Genomic DNA, 12730 nt, shown 5'->3' with positions numbered 1-12730 from the left:
ACTCTGATGCCTCCACTCCCAAAGATCACTTACTCTCTGACTGCTCCATGCCCAGGGTTCACCTTCTGTCTGAATCATCTACTCCCAGCGTTCATTCACACATTGACTGCTCCACTCACAGAGCTCAATATCTTTCTGACTGCTTCACTTACAGAACTCACTCACACTCAGATTGCTCCACTCCCACACCTCACACTGTATCTGACTGCTCCACTCTCAGACCTCACTCTTACTCTGACTGCTCCACTCCCAGAGCTCACTCTTACTCTGACTGCTCCACTCCCAAAGCTCATTCTTTCTCTCACTGCTCCTTTCCCAGGGCTCACTCTCTCCCTGACTGCTCCATTCCTACAGCTCACTGTTTCTGACGGCTCCATTACCAGAGCACACCCTCTCTCTGAATCCACTACTCCCAGAGCTCTCTCACACCCGGACTGCTCCACTCCCATTGTTTAATCTTACTCTGTTGCCTCCACTTCCAGAGCTCACTCTTAGTCTGACAGCTCCACGCTCACAGCTAAATCTGTTTCTGACTGCTCCACTCCCAGACCTCACTCTTACTCTGTCACCTCCACTCCTAGAGCTCACTCACACCCTGAATTCTCCCAACCCTGAACTCACTCTTAATCTGACTGATCCACTCCCACGGCTCACTCTGTATCTGACCGCTCCACTCCCAGAGCTCACTCTTACTCTGATGTCTTCACTCCCACAGCTCAATCATACTCTGCCTGCTACACTCCCAAAGCTCATTCAGTCTCTGACTGCTCCTCTCCCAGGGCTCACTCTCTCTCTGACTGCTCCAGTCGCACAGCTCATTCTGTATCTGACGGCTCCATTACAAGACCTCACCCTCTCCCTGAATCCTCCACTCCCTGATCTCACTTAAACCCTGACTGCTCCACTCCCAGTGCTCAATCTTACTCTGATGCCTCCACTCCCAGATCTTTCTCGGTCTTTGACTGCTCGACTTCCAGAGCTCACTGTCTCTCTGACTGCTCCACTCCCAGAGCTCACTGACACCCTGTCTGCTCCACCCCCATAGATTACTCTCTCACCCACAGCTCCACTCCCGAAGCTCATTCTCTCTCTGACTGCTCCACTCCCAGAGCTCACCTTCTGTCTGAATCCTCCACTCCCAGAGCTCACTCACACCCTGTCTGCTCCACTCACAATGCTCGCTATCTCTCTGACTGCTCCACTCCCAGAACTCAATCTCTATTTGACTGCTTCTCCTACAGTGCTCACTCACACCCGGATGGCTCCACTATCACCGCTCACTATACATCTGACTGCTCCTCTCCCAGTGCTCACTCCTTCTCTGTCGCCTCCACTTCCAGAGCTCACTCACACCCTGACTTCTCCATACCCAGAACTCACCCTTAATCTAACTGCTCCACTCCCACAGCTCACTCTGGATCTGACTGCTTCACTCCCACAGTTCACTCATACTCTGACTGCTACTCTCACAAAGCTAATTCTTCCTCTGACTGCTCCACACCCATGGCTCACTTTCTCTCTGACTGCTTCACTCCCAGAGCTCACTCTCTCTCTGACTGCTCCTCTCCCACAGCTCACACTGTATCTGATGGCTCCATTAGCAGAGCTCACCCTCTTTCTGAATCTTCCACACCCTGGGTTCACTCACACCCGGAGTTCTCCACTCACAGAGCTTAAACTTACCCTGACGCCTCCACTCCCAGAGCTCACCCTGTATCTGTCTGCTCCATCCCACAGCTCACTCACACCCTGACATCTGCACTCCCAGAGCTCACTAAGTACCTGACTGCTCCACTCCCAGAGCTAACTCTTGCTGTGACGTCTCCAGTCCCAGAGAGCACTCTTACTTTCTCTGTTCCACTCCCACAGCTCACCCTTACCCTGACTGCTCCATTCCCACCGCTCACTCTGTATCCTACTGAGTCCCTCCCAGATCTCATCTTCTCTCTGGATCCTCCACTCCCAGAATTCGTTCACACCCTGACTGCTCCACTCCCACAGCTCACTCGTACTCTGACCTTCCATAACCCGAGCAGACTCATACTCTGACTGCTCAATCCGTATCTGACTGCTCCAGTCCCAGAGATCACTCTTACTCTGACTGCTCCACTCCCAGAGCTCACACTTACTCTGATGCCTTCACTCGCAGAGCTCACTCAGACACTGACTGCTCCACTTCCAGAGTTCACACTTACTCTCTCGCCTTTACTCCCAGAGCTCAATCACACCCTGACTGCTCCACTCCCAGAGCTCATACTTACCTTGATGCCTTCACTTCTAGAACTCATTCATACTCTGACTGCTCCACACCCAGGGCTCAGTCTTACTCTGACTGCTCCACTCCCACAGCTCACTTTGATTCTGACTGCTCCACTCCTAGAGTTCAGTCTTACTCTAAAACCTCCAATCCCATAGCTCACTCTTACTCTGACTGCTCCACTCCCACAGCTGACTCTGTATCTGACTGCTCCACTCCCCGAGCTCATTCTTACTCTGACTGCTCCACACCTAAAGCTCATTCGCTCTCAGACTGCTCCACTCCCAGAGCTCACTCTGTATCTGACACTCCACTCCCACAGCTCATTCTTACTCTGCACCTCCACTCTCACAGCTCACTCTTACACTGACTTCTCCACTCACCAAGCTCAATCACTCTTGTCTGCTCCATGCCCAGAGCACACACTCTCTCTGACTGCTCCACTGCCAGATCTCACTCGCTCTCTGACGCCTTCATTCCCAGAGCTCACTCTTTCTCTGATTGCTCCACTCCCAAAGCTCATTCGCTATCTGATTGCTCCTCTCCCAGGGCTCACTCTCTCTCTGAATGCTCCAGTCCCACAGCTCATTCTGTATCTGACGGCTTCATTACCAGAGCTTACCCTCTCTCTGAATCCTCCAGACCCAGAGCTCTCTCATACCCTGACTGCTCCAATCCCAGTGCTCAATCTTACTCTGACTGCTCCACTCCCAAAGGTCATTTGCTCTCTGACTGCACATCTCCCAGGGCTCAATCTCTCTCTGACTGCTCCAGTCCCACAGCTCACTCTGTATTGGACGGCTCCATCACCAGAGCTTATCCTCTATATGAATCCTCCACTCCCAGAGCTCATTCACACCCTGACTGCTCCACTCCCAGTGCTCAATCTTACTCTGACGCCTCCAGTCCCAAAGATCACTCTCTCTCTCTGACTGCTCCACGCCCAGAGCTCACCATCTGTCTGAATCCTCCACTCCCAGAGCTCACTCACTCACTGACTGCTTCACTCACAGAGCTCAGTCTCTCTCTCTGACTGCTTCATTTACAGATCTCACTCACACCCAGATTGCTGCACTCCCATAGCTCACTCTTACCCTTTCACTTCTATTCCCACAGCTCACTCACACTCTGACTGCTCCTCTCCCAAAACTCATTTGCTCTCTGACTGCTCCACTCCCACTGCTCACTCTCTCCCTCTGCTCCACTCCCACAGCTCACTCACTCATTGACTGCTCCACTCTCAGAGCTCACTGTTACTGATTACTCCACTCCCACAGCTCACTCTGAATCTGACAGCTCCACCCTGACTGCTGCACTCCCATTGCTCGATCTTACTCTGATGCCTCCACTCCCAAAGATCAGTCTCTCTCTGACTGCTCCACTCACAGGGCTCAATATCTTTCTGACTGCTTCACTTACAGAACTCACTCATGCCCAGATTGCTCCACTCCCATAGCTCACTCTTACTCTGACGCCTCCACTCCCAGAGCTCACTCACACTCTGACTTCTCCATACCCAGAACTCACTCTTAATCTAACTGCTCCACTCCCACAGCTCACTCTGGATCTGACTGCTCCACTCCCAGAGCTCTCTCTTACTCTGACGCCTTCACTCCCACAGCTCACTCATGCTCTGACTGCTACTCTCCCAAAGCTAATTCGCTCTCTGACTGCTCCACACCCACGGCTCACTTTCTCTCTGACTGCTTCACTCCCAGAGCTCACTCTCTCTCTGACCGCTCCAATCCCACAGCTCACGCTGTATCTGATGGCTCCATTAGCAGAGCTCATCCTCTCTCTGAATCCTCCCCCCCCCCAGGGCTCACTCACACCCGGACTTCTCCACTCCTAGAGCTTACATTTACTCTGACACCTCCGCTCCCAGAGCTCATTCTTAGCCTGACTGCTCCGTCCCACAGCTCACTCACACACTGTCTACTGCACTCCCATAGCTCTCTCTGTACCTGACTGCTCCACTCCCACAGCTCATTCTCTCTCTGACTGCTGTACTCACAGATCTCACTCTGTATCAGTCTGCTCTGGTCCCAGAACTCACTCACAACTTGACTGCACCACTCCCAAAGATCACTCTCTCTCTGACACCTCCACTCGCAGAGGTAGCTCACACTCTGACTGCTCCACCCCCACAGCTGACTCTGTATCTGACTGCTCCACTCCCAGACCTCACTCTTACTCTGACACCTTCACTCCCAGAGCTCATTCGTACTCTAACTGCTCCTCACCCAAAGCTCATTCGCTCTCTGACTGCATCTCTCCCGGGGCTCACTCTCTCTCTGACTGCTCCAGTCCCACAGCTCACTCTGTATCTGACAACTCCACTCCCACAGCTCACTCTTTCTCTGCACCTCCACTCTCACACCTCACTCTTACACTGATTCTTCACTCCCCAAGCTCACTCACTCTTGACTGCTCCATGCCCAGAGCTCACTGTCTCTCTGACTGCTCCACTGCCAGAACTCACTCTCTCTCTGATTGCTCCACTCCCAGAGATCAATCTGTAACTTGCAGCTCCACTGCTAGAAGTCACTCTTCCTCTGACACCTTCACTCTCAGAGCTCACTCTTTCTGTGATTGTTCCACTCCCAAAGCTCATTCGCTCTCTGACTGCTCCACTTCCAGAGTTCACTCTTACTGCCAACTCCATTCCCACAGCTCACTCTTACTCTGCACCTCCACTCTCAGAGCTCACTCATACACTGACTTCTCCACTCCCCAAGTTCACTCACTCTTGACTGCTCCATGCCCAGAGCTCTCTCTCTCTCTGACTGCTCCACTGCCAGAGCACATTCTCTCTCTGACTGCTCCACTCCCAGAGCTCACTCTTATGCTGACGCCTTCACTCCCAGAGCTCATTCTTACTCTAACTGCTCCTCACCCAAAGCTCATTCGCTCTCTGACTGCACCTCTGCCAGGGCTCACTCTCTCCCTAACTGCTCCAGTCCTACAGCTCACTCTGTATCGACGGCTCCATTATAGAGCTCACCCTCTCTCTGAATCCACTACTCCCAAAGCTCTCTCACACCCAGACTGCTCCACTCCCAGTGCTCAATCTTACTCTAACACCTCCACTCCCAGACTGACTCTTACTCTGTCGCCTCCGCTCCCAGAGCTCACTCACACCCTGACTTCTCCATACCCAGAACTCACTCTTAATCTGTCTGATCGACTCCCACAGCTCACTCTGTATCTGACAGCTACACTCCCAAAGCTAATTCAGTCTCGGTCTGCTCCTCTCCCAGGGCTCACTGTCTCTCTCTCATAGCTCACTCTGTGTCTGACGGCTCCATTACCATCCTCTCCTTGAATCCTCCACTCCCAGATCTCACTTACACGCTGACTGCTCCACTCCCAGTGCTCAATCTTACTCTGATGAGTCCACTCCCAGATCTTTCTCGGTCTTTCACTGTTCCACTTCCAGAGCTCACTGTCTCCGAAGGCCCCGTTCCAAGAGGTCACTCTCTCTCTCACTGTTCCATGACCAGAGCTCTCCCTCTCTGACTGCTCCACTCCGAGGCTCATTCCCTCTTCGCCTGCTTCATTCCCAGAGATTACTCACGGTCTAACTGCTCCACTCACAGAACACACAATCTCACTCACGGCTCCACTGCCAGAGTTCACTATCTTTCTGCCCGATCCACTCCCAGACCTCACTCTCTCTCGGACTGCTCCACTCCCTGTACTCATTCTCTTTCTGACTGCTCCACTCCCAGAGTTCACTCCAACTCTGACTGCTCCACTCCCACGCCTCACTCTCTATCTGACTGTTCCACTCCCATAGCTCACACTAACTCTTACGCCTCCATTCCCACAGCTCACTCTGTATCAGACTGCTCCACTTCCACACCTCACTCTGTAACTGACTGTTCCACTCCCATAGCTCACTCTTCCTCTGACTCTTCCAATACCAGAGCTCGCTCTTACTCTGATGCCTACACTCCCAGTGCTCACTCGTAATCTGACTGCTCCACTCCCAGACCTCACTCTTAACCTGACTGCTCCATCCCACAGCTCACTCACACCCTGACATCTGCACTCCCATAGCTCACTCTGTACCTGACTGCTCCACTCCAAGAGCTCACTCTTGCTGTGACGCCTCCAATCCCAGAGATCACTCTTACTTTGACTGTTCTACTCCCACAGCTCACCCTTACCCTGACTGCTCCATGCCCACAGCTCTCTCTGTATCCTACTGAGTCCCTCACAGAGCTCATCTTCTCTCTGGATCCTCCATTCCCAGAACTCGTTCACACCCTGACTGCTCCACTCCCACAGCTCACTCCGTATCTGACTGCTCCAGTCCCAGAGTTCACTCTTAATCTGACTGCTCCACTCCCACAGCTCACTCTGTATCTGACTGCTCCACTCCCAGAGCTCACACTTTCTCTCTCGCCTTCACTCCCAGAGCTCACTCACATACTGACTGCTCCACTCCCAGGGCTCACACTCTCTCTGACTTCTCCACTCCCACAGCTCACTTTGATTCTGACTGCTCCACTCCCAGAGCTCACTCTTACTCTGACGCCTTCACTCCCAGAGCTCATTCTTACTCTGACTGCTCCACACGCAAAGCTCATTCGCTCTCTGACTGCTCCTCTCCCAGGGCTCACTCTCTCTCTGACTGCCCCAGTCCCACGGCTCACTCCGTATCTGACAGCTCCACTCCCACAGCTCACTCTTACTCTGCACCTCCACTCTCAGAGCTCACTGTTACACTGACTTCTACACTCCCCAAGCTCACTCACTCTTGACTGCTCCATGCCCAGAGGTCACTCTCTCTCTGACTGCTCCACTGCCAGAGCTCATTCTCTCTCTGACCACTCCACTCCCAAGGCTCACTCTCTCCCTAACTGCTCCAGTCCTACAGCTCACGCTGTATCGACCGCTTCATTACCGAAGCTCACCTCTCTCTGAATCCACTACTCCCAGAGTTCTCTCACACCCTGACTGCTCCACTCCCAGTGCTCAATCTTACTCTGTTGCCTCCACTTTCAGAGCTCACTCTTAGTCTGACAGCTCCACGCTCACAGCTAAATCTGTTTCTGACTGCTCCACTCCCAGACCTCACTCTTATTCTGACACCTGCACTCTCAGACTCATTCTTACTCTGTCACCTCCACTCCCAGAGCTCACTCACACCCAGACTTCTCCCTACCCAGAACTCACTCTTAATCTGACTGATCCACTCCCACAGATCACTCTGTATCTGACCGCTCCACTCCCAGACCTCACTCTTACTCTGATGCCTTCACTCCCAGAGCTCACTCATACTCTGACTGCTGCACTCCCAAAGCTACTTCGGTCTCGGGCTGCTTATCTCCCAGGGCTCACTGTCTCTCTCCCATAGCTCACTCTGTATCTGACGGCTCCATCACCAGAGCTCACCCTCTCTGTGAATCCTCCACTCCCAGATCTCACTTACACGCTGACTGCTCCACTCCCAGTGCTCAATCTTACTCTGATGCCTCCACTCCCAGATCTTTCTCGGTCTTTGACTGCTCCACTTCTAGAGCTCACTGTCTCTGACGGTCCCATTCCAAGAGGTCACTCTCTCTCTCACTGTTCCATGACCAGAGCTCTCCCTCTCTGACTGCTCCACTCTGAGGCTCATCCCCTCTCTGCCTTTTTCACTCCCAGAGCTTACTCACGGTCTAACTGCTCCACTCACAGAACTCACAATCTCACTCACGGCTCCACTGCGAGAGTTCACTCTCTTTCTGCCCGATCCACTCCTAGACCTCACTCTCTCAGACTGCTCCACTCCCTGTACTCAATCTCTTTCTGACTTCTCCACTCCTAGGGCTCACTCCAACTCTGACTGCTCCCTCCCATGCCTCACTCTGTATCTGACTGTTCTACTCCCATAGCTCACACTTACTCTTACGCCTCCACTCCCACAGCTCACTCTGTATCAGACTGCTCCACTTCCACACCTCACTCTGTAACTGACTGTTTCATTCCCATAGCTCACTCTTACTCTGACTCTTCCACTACCAGAGCTCGCTCTTACTCTGATGCATACACTCCCAGATCTTTCTCGGTCTTTGACTGCTCCACTCCCAGAGCTCACTGTCTCTGACGGCCACACTGCAAGAGGTCACTCTCTCTCTCACTGTTCCATAACCAGAGCTCTCCCTCTCTGACTGCTCCACTCCGAGCCTCATCCCCTCTCTGCCTGCTTCACTCTCAGAGCTTACTCACGGTCTAACTGCTCCACTCACAGAACTCACAATCTCACTCATGACTCCACTGCCAGAGTTCACTATCTTTCTGCCCGATCCATTCCCAGACCTCACTCTCTCTCGGACTGCTCCACTCCCTGTACTCAATCTCTTTCTGACTGCTCCACTCCCAGAGTTCACTCCAACTCTGACTGCTCCACTCCCACGCCTCACTCTCTATCTGACTGTTCCACTCCCATAGCTCACACTTACTCTTACGCCTCCATTCCCACAGCTCACTCTGTATCAGACTGCTCCACTTCCACACCTCACTCTGTAACTGACTGTTCCACTCCCATAGCTCACTCTTCCTCTGACTCTTCCAATACCAGAGCTCGCTCTTACTCTGATGCCTACACTCCCAGTGCTCACTCGTAATCTGACTGCTCCACTCCCAGACCTCACTCTTAACCTGACTGCTCCATCCCACAGCTCACTCACACCCTGACATCTGCACTCCCATAGCTCACTCTGTACCTGACTGCTCCACTCCAAGAGCTCACTCTTGCTGTGACGCCTCCAATCCCAGAGATCACTCTTACTTTGACTGTTCTACTCCCACAGCTCACCCTTACCCTGACTGCTCCATGCCCACAGCTCTCTCTGTATCCTACTGAGTCCCTCACAGAGCTCATCTTCTCTCTGGATCCTCCATTCCCAGAACTCGTTCACACCCTGACTGCTCCACTCCCACAGCTCACTCCGTATCTGACTGCTCCAGTCCCAGAGTTCACTCTTAGTCTGACTGCTCCACTCCCACAGCTCACTCTGTATCTGACAGCTCCACTCCCAGATCTCACACTTTCTCTCTCGCCTTCACTCCCAGAGCTCACTCACATACTGACTGCTCCACTCCCAGGGCTCACACTCTCTCTGACTCCTCCACTCCCACAGCTCACTTTGATTCTGACTGCTCCACTCCCAGAGCCCACTCTTACTCTGATGCCTACACTCCCAGTGCTCACTCTTACTCTGACTGCTCCACTCCCAGACCTCACTCTTAACCTGACTGCTCCATCTCACAGCTCACTCCCACCCTGACAGCTGCACTCCCATAGCTCACTCTGTACCTGACAGCTCCACTCCCAGAGCTCACTCTTGGTGTGACGCCTCCAGTCCCAGAGATCACTCTTACTTTGACTGTTCCACTCCCACAGCTCACCCTTACCCTGACTGCTCCATGCCCACAGCTCTCTCTGTATCCTACTGAGTCCCTCCTAGACCTCATCTTATCTCAGGATCCTCCACTCCCAGAAATCGTTCACACCCTGACTGCTCCACTCACACATCTCACTCTTACTCTGACTGCGCCACTCCCACAGCTCACTCCGTATCTGACTGCTCCAGTCCCAGATCTCACTCTGACTCTGACTGCTCCACTCCCACAGCTCACTCTGTATCTGACTGCTCCACTCTCAGAGTTCACACTTATTCTCTTGCCTTCAGTCCCAGAGCTGACTCACACCCTGACTGCTCCACTCCCAAGCACACACTTACCCTGACGCCTTCACTCCCAGAGCTCATTCATACTCTGACTGGTCCACATCCAGGGCTCACTCTCTCTCTGACTTCCCCACTCCCACCGCTCACTTTGACTCTGATTGCTCCATTCCTAGAGCTCAGTCTTACTCTGACACCTCCAATCTCACAGCTCACTCTTACTCTGACTGCTCCACCCCCACAGCTGACTCTGTATCTGACTGCTCCACTCCCAGCGCTCACTCTTACTCTGACGCCTTCACTCCCAGAGTTCATTCTTAATCTGACTGCTCCTCACCCAAAGCTCATTCGCTCTCTGACAGCACCTCTACCAGGGCTCACTCTCTCTCTGACTGCTCCACTCCCACAGCTCACTCTGTATTTGACAGCTCCACTTCCACAGCTCGTTCTTACTCCGCACCTCCACTCTCACAGCTCACTCTTACACTGACTTCTCCACTCCCCAACTCACTCACTCTTGACTGCTCCAGTCCCACAGCTCACTCTGTATTTGACAGCTCCACTTCCACAGCTCATTCTTACTCCGCACCTCCACTTTCACAGCTCACTCTTACACTGACTTCTCCAATCCCCAACTCACTCACTCTTGACTGCTCCATGCCCAGAGCTCACTCTCTCTCTGATTGCTCCACTCCCAAAGCTTATTCTGTATCTGACTGCTCCACTTCCAATGCTCACTTTTACTCTGACGCCACCACTCCCTGGCTGCTCCACTCATACAGCTTACTCTGTATCTGATGCCTCCATTCCCCGAGCTCACTCACACCCTGACTTCTTCATTCCCAGAGCACACTCACACCCTGACTGCTCCACTCCCACAACTCACTCTGTATCTGACTGCTCCACTTCCAATGCTCACTTTTACTCTGACGCCACTACTCCCAGAGCTCACTTTCTATCTGACTGCTCCACTCCCACAGCTCACTCTCTCTCTGACTGCTCCACTCCCACCGCTCACTCTCTCTCTTTCTGCTCCACTCCCAGATCTCACTCTGTACCTGAAGGCTCCATTCCCTGAGCTCATCCTCTCTCTGAATCCTGGATTCCCGGGGCTCACTCTTACTCTGATATCTCCACTCCCAGAACTCACTCACACGCTGTCTGCTCCACTCCAAGAGCTCACTCTTACTTTGATGCCTCCACTACCAGAGATCAATGTTACTCTGACATCTGCACTCCCAGATTTCATTCTCCCTCTGACTGCTCCACTCCCAGAGCTCGCTCTCTCACTGACTGCTCCACTCCCAAAGCTCACTCACACCCTGTCTGCTCCACTGCCAAACCTCACTCTATATCTGACCAGATCACTCCCAGTGCTCATTCTTACTCTGGCACCTCCACTCCCACAACTCACTCTTACTCTGACTCTTCCACTGCCAGAGCTCGCTCTTACTCTGACTGCTCCACTCGAACAGCTCACTCTGCATCTGACTGCTCCAATCCCAGAACTCACTGTCTCTCTCACTGCTCCACTCCCAGAGATCAGTCTTCCTCTCATTGCTCCAATCCTATTCTCAATCTCTCTCTGACTGCCCCACATCTGCACTCCCAGAGGTCACTCTTACTCTGATGCTTACACTCCCAGAGCTCACTCTTACTCTGATGCTTACACTCCCAGAGCTCACGCTTACTCTGATGCTTACATTCCCAGAGCTCACTCTTACTCTGACTGCTCCTCTCCCAAATCTCACTCTGTATCTGACTGCTCCAATTCCAAAGTTCACACTTACTCTGGTGCCTCCACTCCCAGAGCTCACTCTTACTCAGACTGATCCACTCCCAAAGCTCACTCTGTATCTGACTGCTCCACTCCCCCATCTCACACAGTATCTGACTGCTCCACTCCCAGAGCTCACTCTCTCTCTGACTGCTACACTCCCACCGCTCACTTTCTCTCTGACAGCTCCAGTCCCAGAGCTCACTCACACCCTGACTGCTGAACTCCCACTGCTCATTATGTATCTGATTGCTCCACTCTCTGATCTCACTCTTACTCTGACGCCTCCACTCCCAGAGCTCACTCACTCTCTGACTGCTCCACTCCCAGAGCTCACTCTCTTTCTGACTGCTCCACTCCCAGAGCTTACTCTGTATCTGATGCCTCCACTCCCAGAGATCACTTTCTCTCTGACTGCTCCACTCCCAAAGCTCACTCTCCTTCTGACTGCTCCACTCCCAGATCTCACTCTGTATCTGAAGGCTTCATTCCCTGAACTCACCCTCTCTCCTAAACCTCCACTCCCAGGGCTCACTCTTACTCTGAAGCCTCCACTCCCAGAGCTCAATGTTACTCTGAAAGCTGCACTCCCAGAGTTCATTCTCTCTCTGACTGCTGCACTCCCAGAGCTCACTCTTTCTCTGACGACTCCACTCCCAGAGCTCAGTTACAACCTGACTGCTCCACTCCCACATCTCACTTCATATCTGGCGTCTCCATACCCACAGATCACTCACACACTGACTTGTCCACTCCCAGAGTTCCGTCTTCCTCTGACGTCTCCACTCCCAAAGCTCACTCTCTCTCTGACGCCCCAAATCCCAGAGATCACTCGGCCCCTGACTGCTCCACTCCCACACGTCACTCTTACTCTGACCTCTCCACTCCCACACATCATTCCGTATCTGACTGTTCCGCTCCCTTCGCTCACTTTTACTCTGACTGCTCCACTCCCAGAGCTCATCCTTTCTCTGAATCCTCCGCTTCCATTGCTCACCCTTACTCTGACGCTTCCAT

This window comes from Carcharodon carcharias, chromosome 1, assembly GCF_017639515.1.
Source record: "Carcharodon carcharias isolate sCarCar2 chromosome 1, sCarCar2.pri, whole genome shotgun sequence".
NCBI lineage: Eukaryota > Metazoa > Chordata > Chondrichthyes > Lamniformes > Lamnidae > Carcharodon > Carcharodon carcharias.
The sequence above is the reverse complement of the archived record's forward strand: the minus strand, read 5'-3'. Positions refer to the sequence as shown.